This window comes from Myxine glutinosa, chromosome 8 (genome assembly GCF_964187855.1).
Source record: "Myxine glutinosa chromosome 8, kmMyxGlut1.1, whole genome shotgun sequence".
NCBI lineage: Eukaryota > Metazoa > Chordata > Myxini > Myxiniformes > Myxinidae > Myxine > Myxine glutinosa.
The window spans coordinates 141,139,832-141,154,473 of record NC_136268.1 but is presented as its reverse complement, the minus strand read 5'-3'; the positions used below and the strand labels follow the sequence as shown (position 1 = coordinate 141,154,473).

The 14,642-nt window shown below is 44.0% G+C and overlaps 1 long non-coding RNA gene across 1 annotated transcript in view; it reads right to left on the bottom strand.

The window, feature by feature from the left end:
- Positions 1-4,574: 4,574 nt before the first annotated feature.
- Positions 4,575-14,642, bottom strand: part of LOC137432136 (uncharacterized) — a 74,325-nt gene continuing 64,257 nt past the window's right edge. Inside the window, exons 2-3 of the long non-coding RNA XR_013624232.1 lie at positions 5,676-5,740; positions 4,575-4,593 (exon numbers count right to left, since the gene is read on the bottom strand). This is a non-coding gene — a long non-coding RNA (uncharacterized LOC137432136). The remainder of the gene's footprint in view (positions 4,594-5,675; positions 5,741-14,642) is intronic.

The following is a 14,642-nucleotide window of genomic DNA, read 5'->3' as shown; positions in this document are numbered from 1 at the left end:
GTCCTGACAAAATTAGTCAGCCCGGACCAATCTTATGCCATTCCAGGCAGGACAATACATGACAACATATCCCTTGTCAGAGACCTGATACAGTATGCAGACATGACTTGGACGCAAGTCGGATTTCTTTCCTTGGATCAGGAGAAAGCCTTTGACTAGATGAACCATGAGTATCTGTTTGAAACCTTGCTAACATTTGGGTTGGGGAGGAGATTTGTAGGCATGATTCAGACGTTGTACATGTCGGCAGAATGCCTCGTCAAAGTCAACGGTTTCTTGCTCGCACCCTTTCCATTTGAGAGAGGAATAAGACAAGGATGTCCCCTGTCCGGCCAATTATATTCCCTATGTATCGAACCCTTCCTTTGTTTGATGAGAAGAAGGCTAACTGGCACTGTGGTGCCACACAACAAGGTCAACCTCAAACTTTCTGCATATGCAGATGATGTTCTCGTGTTTGCCAGTAATGCAAGGGATATGCAAATAGTTTATGATTCTCAGCAGGTCTATTCAGCAGCATCGTCTGCTACAATCAATTGGAGGAAAAGCTCGGGGCTTCTAATTGGACAAATGCAGGTAAAGGAGTTACCAACACTTTTTCAGAAATTGACCTGGAGTCGCAATGAGCTCAAATATTTGGGGGTGCACTTATCCACTTCAAATGGGTCCTCACCACTCATTAACTGGAACACTTTATGGGACAAGATCGAAGCAAAGTTGAGAGACTGGAGTGGACTACTAAACGTCCTGTCTCTGAGGGGAAAAACACTCCTTATTAAACAGTTTATAATTCCGAAGTTAGTATTCAGGCTCTCTTGCATAAGCACTCCAGAGGAGTTTCTGGTTAAGATGCAGAGGAAGCTACTGGACTACTTTTGGAATGGTAAACACTGGGTTTCCCTGGGCATTCTGAGCTTGCCTTTTTCAGAAGGTGGACAGTCTTTTCCCTGCCTTCGAAGCCACTACCACGCATCCAGGCTAAAGACCATACAACGTTACCTACATGTGAACCCTGCAACGCAATGGTGCTCACTGGCATCATACATCTTCAGCAAAGTGCTCAATCTTGGGTACAAAAGGAATCTTTTCATCATTACATCTCGGAGCCTGTCTAGTGCTACATTGCCTCTTTTTTATCAAGAAATGCTGAAAGCTTGGAATGTAGTCGACGTACAAAGAACAGTTCCTTATCCAGGCAAGGACCTGTTAGAAGAACCACTCATTCTCAACCCTCTTCTACAGGGCCCAACTCTGGCTTCCTTTTCAGTAAGAAGGAGCCTCTTAGCTGGTAGCATATCCACAGTGGGAGACCTTCTGAACGATGGTAAGAGAACGCTTTTACCCAAGGAACTCACAGCGAAAATGGGCCTGACAATCAGGATCCCCTCCAGGATACTTGAAGAGGTCAAAAGCTCCTTGCCTCCCGATTGTCTGGAATATCTAGCGAATCCCAAAGAGGGTGATGGATCTGGACAGATGTCCATCGGTAACTCCATGGATTTTAAAATCCGACCACGATGTTGCGAGCTCTCTCAGCCAATACCTGCAAACAATATGAGTAAGACCCCTGGCACAGTGGAAATGTCGTTCTGTGGGCTATCAAGGAAAAATATATACCTGCTAGTGATCCACTCGCTCCATTATATAGCTCTTGCAACCCGACTGGATACTCCCTGGCATGAGATTCTTTCACTTCCTTCGACTGTTCATCCACGTTGGGATTCACTCTATCTCTACCCAACGCCAAGAATGATGGCAGACTTAAGTTGGAGGTTGCTACATGGTGCACTGAGCTCTGGATCTATGATGTGGCACTTCACTAACTTCTCAGAGGATTGCTGCTTTTGTGGTGAAAGGGAAACTATATTTCACATATACCTTCAATGCCACCATCTTGAACCAGTGTTCTTACTGATGAAAAAGCTTCTCTTGCGCTTCTGGCTTCACTTCTCTCCAACACTTTTTATCATCGGGCACCCGGTAAAGAAACTAAGCAAGTCACGAGATCTCCTTGTTAACTTTATTTTAGCCTTTGCAAAAACGGCAATATATATAACCAGGAAGGCAAAAATTGAGAAAGATGTGGTGGAACACAGTTCTGTATGTCTGAAGGGCTTAATACGCTCACGCATTATTTCGGAGTACAAGGCGGCAGAATATAGTAACACTGTTCAAAAGTTTAAGGAAACCTGGACTATAAATGATGCACTTTGTACGGTCTCTCCACAAGATACTTTGCTCTTATTTGTATAAATGTGTTATTTGGCATTCTTTTTTTGGTGTTCTTTGGCGTTCTTTTTTTGGTGTTCTTTGGCGTTCTTTTACCTTCCCCTTATCTGTCTTGGTAGTGCTTTCTCTTCAAATTGCTCTACCTTGTCTACTGTAGTTCAAACCATGGACTTGCAGAGATGAGGAATTGAGCGACATTAAACTGGGAACATATGTTTGCCTGAGCTTGCATGAGCTCTGAACGCAAATCTCTGTAACCTTTCCAACAAAAGCACTACTACTACTACTACCCTACTACTACTACTACTCGACTACTACTACTACTACTTTAATGCCCAATTATTCCCACCTTCTTCTGGGGTCAGCAGAGAAAGTTATTTGCCAACGCCTTTCACAAACTGCCTGACCAGCCCAGACGTTCAACAACGCCTTGTCGACTCTTCATGAAAGAAAACAAGGAATCATTAATGTCCACCAACTAATGTTAACAGCCGGACCACCCTGCTTAACATGCACCTGAGGTACGGCACACTTTGTCATGCAACATCTTACCTGTGAATCAATGCGATATTTGAAGAAATTCGATATTTTATCTTTGGATGGAGATGAGACAGGTAAAAGGCAAGTGTGCTACCTTTGCACCATCCTGTTGGACGATTTCCTGCAAACTACAAGGTGTTTTCTGAGAAATAACACCAATGAGTGTTGTTGAATATCTTTAGAGATTCAACTCCAGGGAAATTCTCAAACATTAAACAATCCTGTTGTATTTGAGGCTCAATATGTAGAGTGTCCACCACAGTAGCTTATACAGTACAAGCCCAGCAGTTTCTCGGAATGATGCAGATGGCTTGATGGTAGAAATCCTGTTCTCGTAGATTCCATTCATTCCACTCCAAATTATTCCAGGCCAAGTGCATAAGCGTGATGCTGTCGTAATGCATCTTTAATCATCCCACACATGCTCGATTGAATTTGTATCGGAAGAGCAATCTCCTCAAGGTAATAACAACTGTCTTGTGTCCAAGATACAGCTGAACAAAGCATCGTTGTCTGTCGGACATAGGCAGGACCAACAGCATCAGCAAATAACAAACGGAACTACGCAGGAACCAACCCTCTTACAGCTGAAGAGTCAAATTACTGCCATTAAATATGAAACTTCCACACATAACAAATACAAAATGGTGTCACATCAATGCTTCGTAGAATAGAGCATATCATATTTGGAATATTTTGCCTTGCAGCTTCCGCTCCTCATAAAAGTGAGCTGTTCTTCAGGATGTGGAGTGATATTTTGCAATGACATTGTGAGTTCTTCATCTGATAAAAACAAGCTTGCTTGCCAACAGCCTCAAAACATTTCTCCACTTACATTGATAAGGCTTGCTCTGACAGAGGAAGAGGAAGCAATCAGCAGAATAGAGTAAAAATGTCTCACATAGATAAGAGTGGGGAAGGTTTTCAGCATAGAGGACCAAAGATGAGAACATTTCCTTATCTGTTGAGAAGAGATCGAAATGCCACACCAGTTCAACAGAATCTCCAGAATAATGGATGGAATCAACAGAACATTGATCGAAGTATGCTCACAGGTGTGGGAAGCAGGAGAAGATGGCATTTTGGGTGTTATCCTTTTGTCATGGCATGAGGAGATCGTGGAGTATTAGGATGGAGAGAGGGTGTATGTGTGATGTATTTATATATATATATACAATAAGAAGAGCCGTTTGTGTTTGTCAGCATTTTTTCAGAGATGGTCAAACGGATCTTCATCAAACTCTCAGAGGTTCACAGGTGAGTGCCGAGGAGTGTTTTGGGAAAAAAAAAATTTTGGGGGGAAAGTTTGGAAAAAATAAGTTTGGATTTGTTTTATATCACTCTATGATGTCTAAGTCTTTATTGCTATGTGATAGTTAATATTATTAGGCCATCCTCTGCACAGCAGGAGACGGGGTTTTGTAATAGTGTGTGTGTGTGTGTGTGTGTGTGTGTGTGTGTGTGTGTGTGTGTGTGTGTGTGTGTGTGTGTGTGTGTGTGTGTGTGTGTGTGTGTGTGTGTGTGTGTGTGTGTGTGTGTGTGTGTGTGTGTGTGTCCGGGCTGTAACTTTTTTTGCCATTTGAGCTATTGTCCTCAAATTTTCAAAGCTTTATTATGATAATACGGAGAACGCCATTCTCTGGCCATCTGGCCACATCTCTCTGGCCATTCTCAGAGAGCCTCCTCAGCGTCGACGAGTCTGGAATTTCACTCAGGCCGACTGGGACGGTCTTCAAGCAGCCATCAATCATCTGGATTGGTCTCCCATCTCCACTGCCTCTGACATCACGTCTTCCTGGGAATTCTTCCAAAGCAAACTGCTCTCTATGTGGAACATTAAGGCATTCAATTACATGTGGAACATCCAACGGGGGGCACCGCCAGTCATGAATTAGTAATTACCTTCGCAAAAGCGGAAGGTTATGTTTTGATCGCTGTGTATTTATTTGTATGTCTGTGTGTGTGTGTGTGTGTGTGTATGTTATTCGCATAACTCAAAAAGTATTCAACCGAATTGCATGAAATTTGGTGGGATGATTGGTTATTATACGGGACACATTTGATTAGATTTTGGGAGCAATCGGGTCAAAGGTCAAGGTCAAGGTCACGAAAAGGTCAAAATCGTATTTTTACCATAGCGCGGTCAATTTTTATCCAATTGGCATGCAACTAATGCCAAAATGTTCAGAATTCAATGCCCGATCTTGTGATATACGACATGACCCAGTGAAGACATTACCCTTGTTAGCGGTTGGGGGTCAAAGGTCAGGGAGGTCACGACCTTGCAAAATGTGCGTTTTTTGTCATAACTCGGTCAATTCTTATCCGATTTGCATGAAATCAGCACCAAACTGTTCACTGTTCTGTTCCCTACACTCCCATGCCAAGTACAGAACAGTAGCTGCGGCGAAGGTATGCGCTCTACCGAGTGCCCGTTCTAGTTCATACTTTTATAATACTTCATGTAGCATCAACTCCATGATCGGCGAATTAACTTGTGGATGCCAATGATGTATGTATGATCACAGTGTGCCTTCTTAAAGGAACACAACCATTAAAAAAATTTGAAGACATGTTTTGGAGGATGATATCCCTGACCCATTAGTACAGAGATAAAAAAAACATTTGAGAATAATAAGCCAGATAATTGTGTTTCAAAATCGGACTATTTTCACTTCCGTTATTAAATGAGCTACTTCCGTTGATTTGCATGACTTCAACGCTTCACAACTCAAGGTTGGACGCATACGTCAGCATTTCATTACAAGTTATTCTGGCGTTCAAGATGCCGATGTGCCCAGTTTTTACGTGTTCATATTGTCGAGGATTTTGGCTCCAGAGGTTTCTTTGTATCCCTGACCCATGAAAGGATCGTCAACGTTGTGTTTTGTGGTTGTAACTCTTACCTGGTAAGTGTCGGTTCGGCATCGTGTTTCAGCAATTTCCGAGGCTTGTTTACCAGGTGGTGAACCTGTTGATCAAACACGAACGCTGACGGCTTAAAGTGGTCTTCACAAACAACACGATATTTTGAATAAACAAACATACGTTTTGATGTTGAATTTAGTTGTTCCGAGGTTTTTTAATGACAAAGTGTTTTAAAAAATCAAAGCCATCATTCACGATCTTTTCATAGGTCTGGAATGAAAAAAAACTTCTGTGGGCAGATTCCTCGATGATTGGAACAGTTAAAAGTTCGGCACATCGGCATCTTGAACGCTAAAATAACTTGTGATAAAACGCAGACTAACACGTCGATCAATAAGGTATAAACGTTGCCGTCATGCGAATCGACGGAAGTAGCTCATTTGCATTACGGAAGTGAAAATAGTCCGATTTTAAAGCATGGTTATCCAGATTATTTACCCCCCCCCCCCCCCCAACCGCCCAATTTTTTTTTTTCTAATGGGTCAGAGAGATGTTTCCCTTTAAATAGCAAGTCATTGTGTGCCAGTATCCTGGCCAAATTCCTGGCCAAAGATATAGCAACCTGTGACAGAGTGATGACCTGCCAAGGGTTGTCGTTCTCTGCTACAGCAACTGCTTCAGTATAGAACCGCTGCCCTGGTAACAGAAATATGGTCATGCATGTTGTTGATTATCCTTGCCATTAACATGCACTGGCGGTTAAATCATGGGTATTAGATTTGCATTGATCGTTGATGACTTGCTGAGGAGGTCCATAATGATTTGTACCACTTGAATAGGTATACTTGTACTTTGGTGGATGCCATCTACAGTGCATATCAAAAAAAAGATAATCCGAATTCAAGGGGTTAATATGCAAAGGTTATTTATTTTGACAATTTACATGTGGTTTACTAATTAAGAGGAGATCCTCAGCTTTCCATTGATACCTTCCATGCATCATTGCTGTCACACATGACCGAGTACATGTTCATTGAAAATGACAAGTTCAAATCGCATATTTACAAGTTTGGCTAATCGATGCAAGTCAGGATAATTGGTGCAAAATTAACGTCAGATGTGAACTTTTCTCAGGAATGATTGGCCTTTATGCCCCAACACCTTCAACATGTCCACCTCCCCTTTCAACACAAAGCTCACAGCGGCGGAGCATGCCCTGAACTGCTCGTCTCACCATAGCCGGGTCATTGCACAAAGCATCCACTTCATGTTGAATACGGCCCTGCAATTCGTCAAGATCATGGAGAGGAGTTACGAACACCTTGTTCTTTAAATGTCCCCAAAGGAAATAATCACATGGTGTGAGGTCAGGTGATCTTGGTGGCCATTCCACTGCATGGTTGAGCACGATCACTCGGTCTCCAAAGAGTTCTCTCAGTTGATCTCGGACAGCCATAAGACGATGTGCTGGGGCGCCGTCTTGGGCCCACCAGAGATATCTGCTCAAAGTTCTCCTCCAGCTGCGGTAAAACTTCATCATTGATCATCTGCAGATACGTTACCATTGACATTCCTTTGAAAGAAAAATGGTCCGATCACCTGACCACTTCCACAAACTCCCAACCAAACAGTCCACTTTTGTCGATTCATGTTGGTGTCAAAATTAAATTCCGGGGGTTGTCCTGTCGGTGCATATTCAAGAACATTGTGGGTATTGACCCTAGGCGTTTGGGCTGCCATCCATGGCGAAAGCAGCTTCGTCGCCGATAACGAGATACCGCAGGAAATTGACATCGACTTCGCAGCGTGCTATCAACCATCCAGCAAGCACCAGCCTCCTGGCAAAATCCCCTGGCGTAAGTTGATGCCGGATGTGAATCCGATATGGATGTTGGTGGAGGTCCAGTCTTGTGATTTGGTTGAATGTTGCCGAAGGCAATCCCGTCCTATTTCATCTCGTCCTATTTTTCATCTTGAGGGCAGGAGAGGGGGGGGAGGGGAGAGGAGGGGGGGAAGCAGTCATAAGTGGAAGCTCTTTTATGGAGAATTTATATCTTAAAGGGAAGGGGGGCAGGGGGAGGGGGAGGATGAGGGGAGGGGAGTGGGGGAAGGGGAGGGGGGAAGGAGGGGGTAACGGTGGGGATAGTGGGAAGGGGAGCAGTCAGAGGTGGAAGCTCTTTTACAGATAATTTATATCTTAAAGGGGAGGGGGGAAGGGGTGGGGGAGGGGAGGGTGAGAATGAGGGTGAGAATGAGGGGAGGGGGAAGGAAGGGGAGAAGGGAAGGAGGGGAGAAGGAAAGGGTGGGGATGGGGGTGGGAGGGGGGAGGGGTGAAGGGGATGGGGGGAGGGGAGGGGGCAGGCAGGAGAGGAATGGGAGTGGCTCATGTTTCTGAGTGAATGTGGCTCACTTTTCTGAGTTAAGTGTAATGACGATAAGGAAGAAGAAGAAGCCATACTACCAAATTCATACACTTCCGGAATTGTTTGATTTATTTGTATTCAAATGTCTGGTAATTGTTTTGTATTTATTTATGCGAATGTGTATTTGTATATAACTGTCATTCATTTATAAAGGCGTCGGCACTATCGAGCGATTTTTTTTTATTTATTTTTTTTAAACTCCAAAAATCGAACTTTAAAAAAAAAAAATTTGTTTGCCTAGAACACTCCCAGGCACTCACTCATGAACCTCTGAAAGTTTGATGAAGATCCGTTCAGCCATCTCTGAATACAACGCGGACACACACACAGACAACTCGTGTTGATACAGACTTGGCATTTAAAATGGAATTATTTTTTTTCCTTGACTTGGGTTTACTTTCTTAACTCAGTATATCAATCTGGTAAGTCTCTTTTACACTTTGGTGATTTATTTGTTAAAAGAACCATGTCACTGATTGTCTGTCGCAGCAAGAAGTCAACAACAGGATTATATCACAGGTGGCATGGCAAAATGTACGGACAGGTGCATTTGATGATTGGCTTCACAGTCGGGTATACAAGGGTTGTTGCATTCTGTATTAGTGGAAAACAACTGCTGCACGTCTCCAAAAGTTATTGCCGCTTCCTCTGGAGATAGTCCGTCGACTCGACAATGCTGTTTGTCATGGAGTGGTGGCTTAACGAAATTACGACATGAAACAGCGTGCTATTGCTCGGCAGTATGGCATCACTCAAGGTCAGGTGTCAAATATCCTGAAACGAAATGCTATGAGGGGTGTCCCTACTCCAATACCGAGGCTGGGACGTCCCTGCAGAACCACAAGGAGGGATGATCGCCAGCTGCACCAGTAAATCCGCAATGGCCGTACCAAGTCAGCTAATCGGCTTAGGGCTGAGTGGCAGCAACTGACAAATGTGCCTGTATCCAGAAGGCTAGTCAACCAACGACTGGTTCAAGCAGGCTATCGTGCCAGGCGTCGCCTGAGAAAGCCACGTCTGACCAGACAACACCGCCAGCGCCGATTGCAGTGGGCCAGAGAGCACCATCAATGGCAGCCAGGACACTGGAATCACGTGATCTTCAGTGGCAAGTCTAGATTTCTGGTCTATCGTCAATATGGCCGCGTCCGAGTGCGCAGACAAGTGCATGAAGCCTACAACAAAGATTGTATAGTGCCAAGAGTCCAAGCTGGAGGTGGTGGGGTGACCGTTTGGGCTGCTTTTCATGCAGGGGGCAAAACTGACCTGGTTGTTCTGAATGGAAACCTGAACCAGTTCAAGTACAGGGCCATTCTGGAAGACGCATTGCTTCCATTTGCTCGTGCAGCCTTTCGAGGAAACTTTGTCTTCCAAGATAACAATGCACGGCCTCATCATGCTCGCATGATCCAACACTTTCTTGCTGACCATGGTGTAGAGCATATGGAGTGGCCTGCCATGTCCCCGGATATGAATCCGATAGAGAACTTGTGGCAGAATTAATGCGTCAAATCGACCACTTGGACCAGCAGCCGACCTCTGTGCGTGAATTGCAGCAGGCTATTGTCACTGCATGGCAAGCGATTCCTGTCCAAACCTTGGCAAATCTCGTGAACAGCATGCCTCAACGTGTACGTGCTCTCCTGAATGCTCGTGGAGGTTACACGAAGTACTGAACTGTAATTTTACTGTCCGTAATACCAGTCGTAATTTAACTTTTGTTTTTGTTAAAAAAAAAATTGGCTAATGTGCAAAATAAAGAGATACTTCTGGAAAATGTACAGAAGCTTAACACAGTACTGTCCATGAATTGAGTTCGATATCAGTTCACATCAATTTCAAGGATCAATTTATTTGTTTCGAAATGTCAAATGTGGTTTTTGTTTCTTTTAAAGGTCACATTAACAAAATCTAGAATAATTTCAACATAATTCCAATGAACTTTTGGTTCTAAGACATCTTGAAAAGTAAGTTCACCCCCACAAAAAAATATTCCATATTAAATGCCAAGTCTGTATATATATATACTAGCCGAAAGCACCCGGTGTTGCCCGGGTTATTTTTGAATGAATTTCCTACTATAATTCAGCTTTTACTCGCTGCCGTAGAAGATTGACTACTATAATTCACCTCAGCTTTTAATTGCGAAATGGGCCCAGCTCGGCCGAAGCGGCCGAGGTGGGCCTCGACCGGCCTCGCCACCGAGCCTATAACCTTCCCGGGGCCCGTCCCGACATTTCAAGTTATTTTTGAATTAATTTGCTACTATAATTCAGCTTTTACCTGCGGCCATAGAAGATTGATGACCATAATTCAGCTCGGGTTTTAATTGTGAAATGGGCCCAGCCCGGCCGAAGCAGCCTCGACCGGCCTCGCCACCTAGCCTATAACCTTCCCGGGGCCCGTCCCGACATTTTGGGTTCTTTTTGCATGCATTTACTACTATAATTCAGCTTTTACCCGCAGCCGTAGAAGATTGACTACAACAATTTAGCTCAGCTTTTAATTGCGAAATGGGCCCAGCCCGGCCGAAGCAGCCTCGACCGGCCTCGCCACCTAGCCTATAACCTTCCCGGGGCCCGTCCCGACATTTTTGGTTCTTTTTGAATGAATTTACTGCCATAATTCAGCTGTTACGCGCGGCCATAAAAGATCGACTGCTATAATTCAGCTCAGCTTTTAATTGCGAAATGGGCCCATCCCGGGCGAGTTGGGTGGGCCTCATTCGGCCTCGCCACCAAGCCTAAAACCTTCCCGGGGCCCGTCCCGACATTTTTTGTATTGGGGGTTTCTTCCTATCTTTCACCATTCAAGAGATCAGCTTGCGCAGACAAACAAACAAACAAAAACGTTCTTTCATATATATACTAGGCGAAAGCACCCGGCGTTGCCCGGGTTCTTTTTAATGAATTTACTACTATAATTCAGCTTTTACTCGCGGCCGTAGAAGATTGACTTCTATAATTCAGCCCAGCTTTCAATTGTGAAATGGGCCCAGCCCGGCCGATGCGGCCTCGAGCGGCCTCGCCACCTAGCCTATAACCTTCCCGGGGACCGTCCCGACATTTTTGGTTCTTTTTGAATGAATTTAATACTATAATTCAGCTTTTACTCATGGCCTTAGAATATTGACTACTATAATTCAGCTCAACTTTTAATTGCGAAATGGGCCCGGCCTGGCCGAGGTGGGCCTCGAACGGTCTCGCCACATATAGTCAGGTTCACTATGTTTTTTCGTTCAAAATTTTGGTAGATTAGCAAAACTATACATTTCTGGAATACTCAGAGCATGAGGAATCCAAAAATTAATGTTTGCATTTGCATAGACACCTTTGCAAAAATGACCCTCAGGACAGTGATGAAGATCTGTAAAAGCATATTCCTGAACGGTGTAGATCTAGTAGGTCCTGTGTATCGGACTTATAGTTCAATCTGATACTAACAAGGCTGCTTTCTTGCTTTATAAACCCATACCTATAACTTCAAAGGACTTGCAATATCATGTATTATGTAATACAGTTATATCACAAATATAAAGACAATGGTTTTCAATTACCTTTGTTTGTTGCTTTTCTATAATCCTGAGCACTATTTTGAGGCCTTTATTGGATTCCTTAACCCAGAAAACATAGGATTAGCATATTTAATTAAGTTTCTAGGTTGACTAGAAGCCGAGATAGTGCAAAGTATGTATTTTATGGCGGCCATTTTGAAAATCCAAAATGGCGGCCATGCAGGTGTCTGTGCAAATGCCAACATTGATTTTCGGATTCTCCATGCTCTGATGATTCCAAAAATGTACAGGTTTGCTAATCTCCCAAAATTTTGAAAGAAATTATATTTGTTAACATAGTGAACCTGACTATCTTCATCACTGTCCTGAGTGTCATTTTCGCAAAGGTGTCTATGCAAATGCAAACATTAATTTTTGGATTCCTCATGCTCTGAATATTCCAGAAATGTATAGTTTTGCTAATCTACCAAAAATTTGAACGAAATTATATTTTTTAACATAGTGAACCTGACTAATAGCCTAAAACCTCCCCGGGGCCCGTCCCGACATTTTTTGTATTGGAGATTTCCTCCTATCTTTCACCGTTCAGGAGATTAGCTTGTGCAGACAAACAAACACAAACTTTCGTTTATATATATATAGATAGAAGATAGAAGAAGAAGATAGATAGAAGATAGGGTTACGTGCTCCTCCCCGACCCCCTGGTCACAGTGTACCTCCGAGCCCCGAGAGGAGTCACGGCAGAAAAATGTGTTATTCTGTGTGTCAAAGATCAATGGAGAAGCCACCCCAATTGTTACTCACAAACAAATATTGTATTAAGATCACACAAGAATAACAGTACAACAAAAATAGTATTCAAAAGTACAATCAATATGTCCTATGATGGTACCATCAGTTTTGTAATATATAACTCACTGTGCTCCATGTGAGTGAAACAAGAACATTCCCCAATGTCTCTTATTCCCGGCTTCAAGACGAAGTTGATTCGCTCCAGCGATTGCCAGAACGATGTCCAATTGAGACCAGAATCCCGTGCGGATGGCAGGTACAGTCACACAGCCGAAGCTGTACAAAGGCGCCCTCAAGGCGACTGGGAAACCCAAAGGCGCCTTACAGGCGACTAAGAGATCACACCCTCAGGTATGGATGAATTAACCTTCAAAAAGCCACGTCACACACACGCCCCAGATCGACGTCTGAATGCGGTGAAAATGGTCGAAAAGAGACGAAACCGCGAGCGAAGCACAAGTCCTGCATGAGTCAAAATGGCCGACGACCCGCTCTTGAGACGTAACGGCCCAGCGATAATTCTCCTCGGAATCCACTGCCAAAAACCTGACACGCAGGTTGATCAGTCACAGCGATGACAACTCTGTCGCAGGGACCCCTTTCCCGGAAACCCGAAAGTTCGCTTGTGACTCTTGCTCGCCAACGTTCGCTTCAGAACTCGGAGCGACTCGGCTTTCTTGTCCGACTCACTCACTCCACCCTTTTTTCCTTCTTCTTCTTCCTCTTCCTCGTCCGGTTCCCGATCCGGTTTCCTGTTTCTTTTAACATTAACTTTTTTTACCTTTGGAAAACAGTTCATGGACAATAAACCTTTTGGAAAACAATAATAGTACATGGAATCAGAAATATTTACAGTGGATGAAAACCACCACAACAGAAGTGATGAATCCATAACACTACCCCCCCCCCCCCCCCCCTCAAGAAAGAAAGTGTGAACTTAGTGAAACTCTCCCAACAAACAAAAGTAAACTCACACCCACATCATCAATTCCGAGAGCAACGATAATCAATATTTCCCAAAAATAAAGCAACAACACTTCCAACAACCTACAGAGATTTCCAAAGTTAGTTCACTCTGGACAAAGCATCAGCAACGACATTGTCCCTGCCCTTTACATGCTCAATTTCCAAGTTGAACTCCTGAAAAGCCAAACTCCATCTCATCAACCTCTGATTTTTATTTGTCATTTTTTGAATGAAGGTCAAGGGGTTGTGATCAAAAATCCAAAGTCAAGCAAATCTATACACATTTTTCGGGAGGCCGAGCTGAGAGCCAGGTTGCATGGTGATTGGGTGGTGAGGCCCGGAAGTATTCACTGCATGGATGCCTTTAGGAACGTGGAGTTCACGGTTAATCCGTGTAGGAATCTTGGCTCGGCTGCTCCGCAACATTCAGTGCTTCAACTCTTCCTAACTTTCATAATAATCACGGTTGGAGCGCTTGTCGCTGTAGTCACGTGAATAGCGGTCTCCTTCTCGGCCACTACCACTCTCGGTACAATGTGCGCTGAGTGGGTTCATCAAAAATGTAGTGGTTTGAGAGAGTCATTAACCAGTGTGGCAGCTACATTCAAGTGTAAGGTGTGCACAGAGGGAGCTGCAGATGGAGGAAATGTTGAGTTGGATCTTGGAAATGGTGTGAAGCTGGAAGGTGTGAAAACATTTTGTTACCTTGGAGACATGCTGAATGGAGAAGGTGGATCAGACCTGGCAACGGTTGCTCGAGTGAGGTGTGCATGGAAGAAGTTTCGGGAACTGAGTGGCGTGCTGATGAGGAGGGGAGTGTCATTGAAGCTGAAGGGAAAGGTGTATGCTGCATGTGTGAGAAGTGTTATGATTTATGGGAGTGAGACATGGGTAATGAACGTAGAGCAGCAACGAAGGCTGGAAAGGGTGGAAATGCGAATGGTTCGGTGGATATGTGTGGAGTATCATTGAGAGAGAGGAAGACAAATGATGAATTGCGAAAGATGATGGGAATAGAGCCTGATGATGGATGCTGTGAAGAGAAACAGGTTGAGATGGTTTGGCCATGTGTTGAGGAAGGATGAAAGTGACTGGTTGAAAAGAGTGATGGGAATGAATGTAGAAGGCAGTAGAGGACGGGGAAGACCGAGAAAGACTTGGCTAAAGATGGTCGAAGAAGAAATGCGGGCAAGGGGGTTAACAAGGGGAGATGCAGAAAATAGGGCAAAATGGAGAACATTGTCATGGGGACCGCAAGGCTAACCCCCGCTCTTGCAGGGAAAATGGCCTTAAAATGCCTGTTGTTGTTG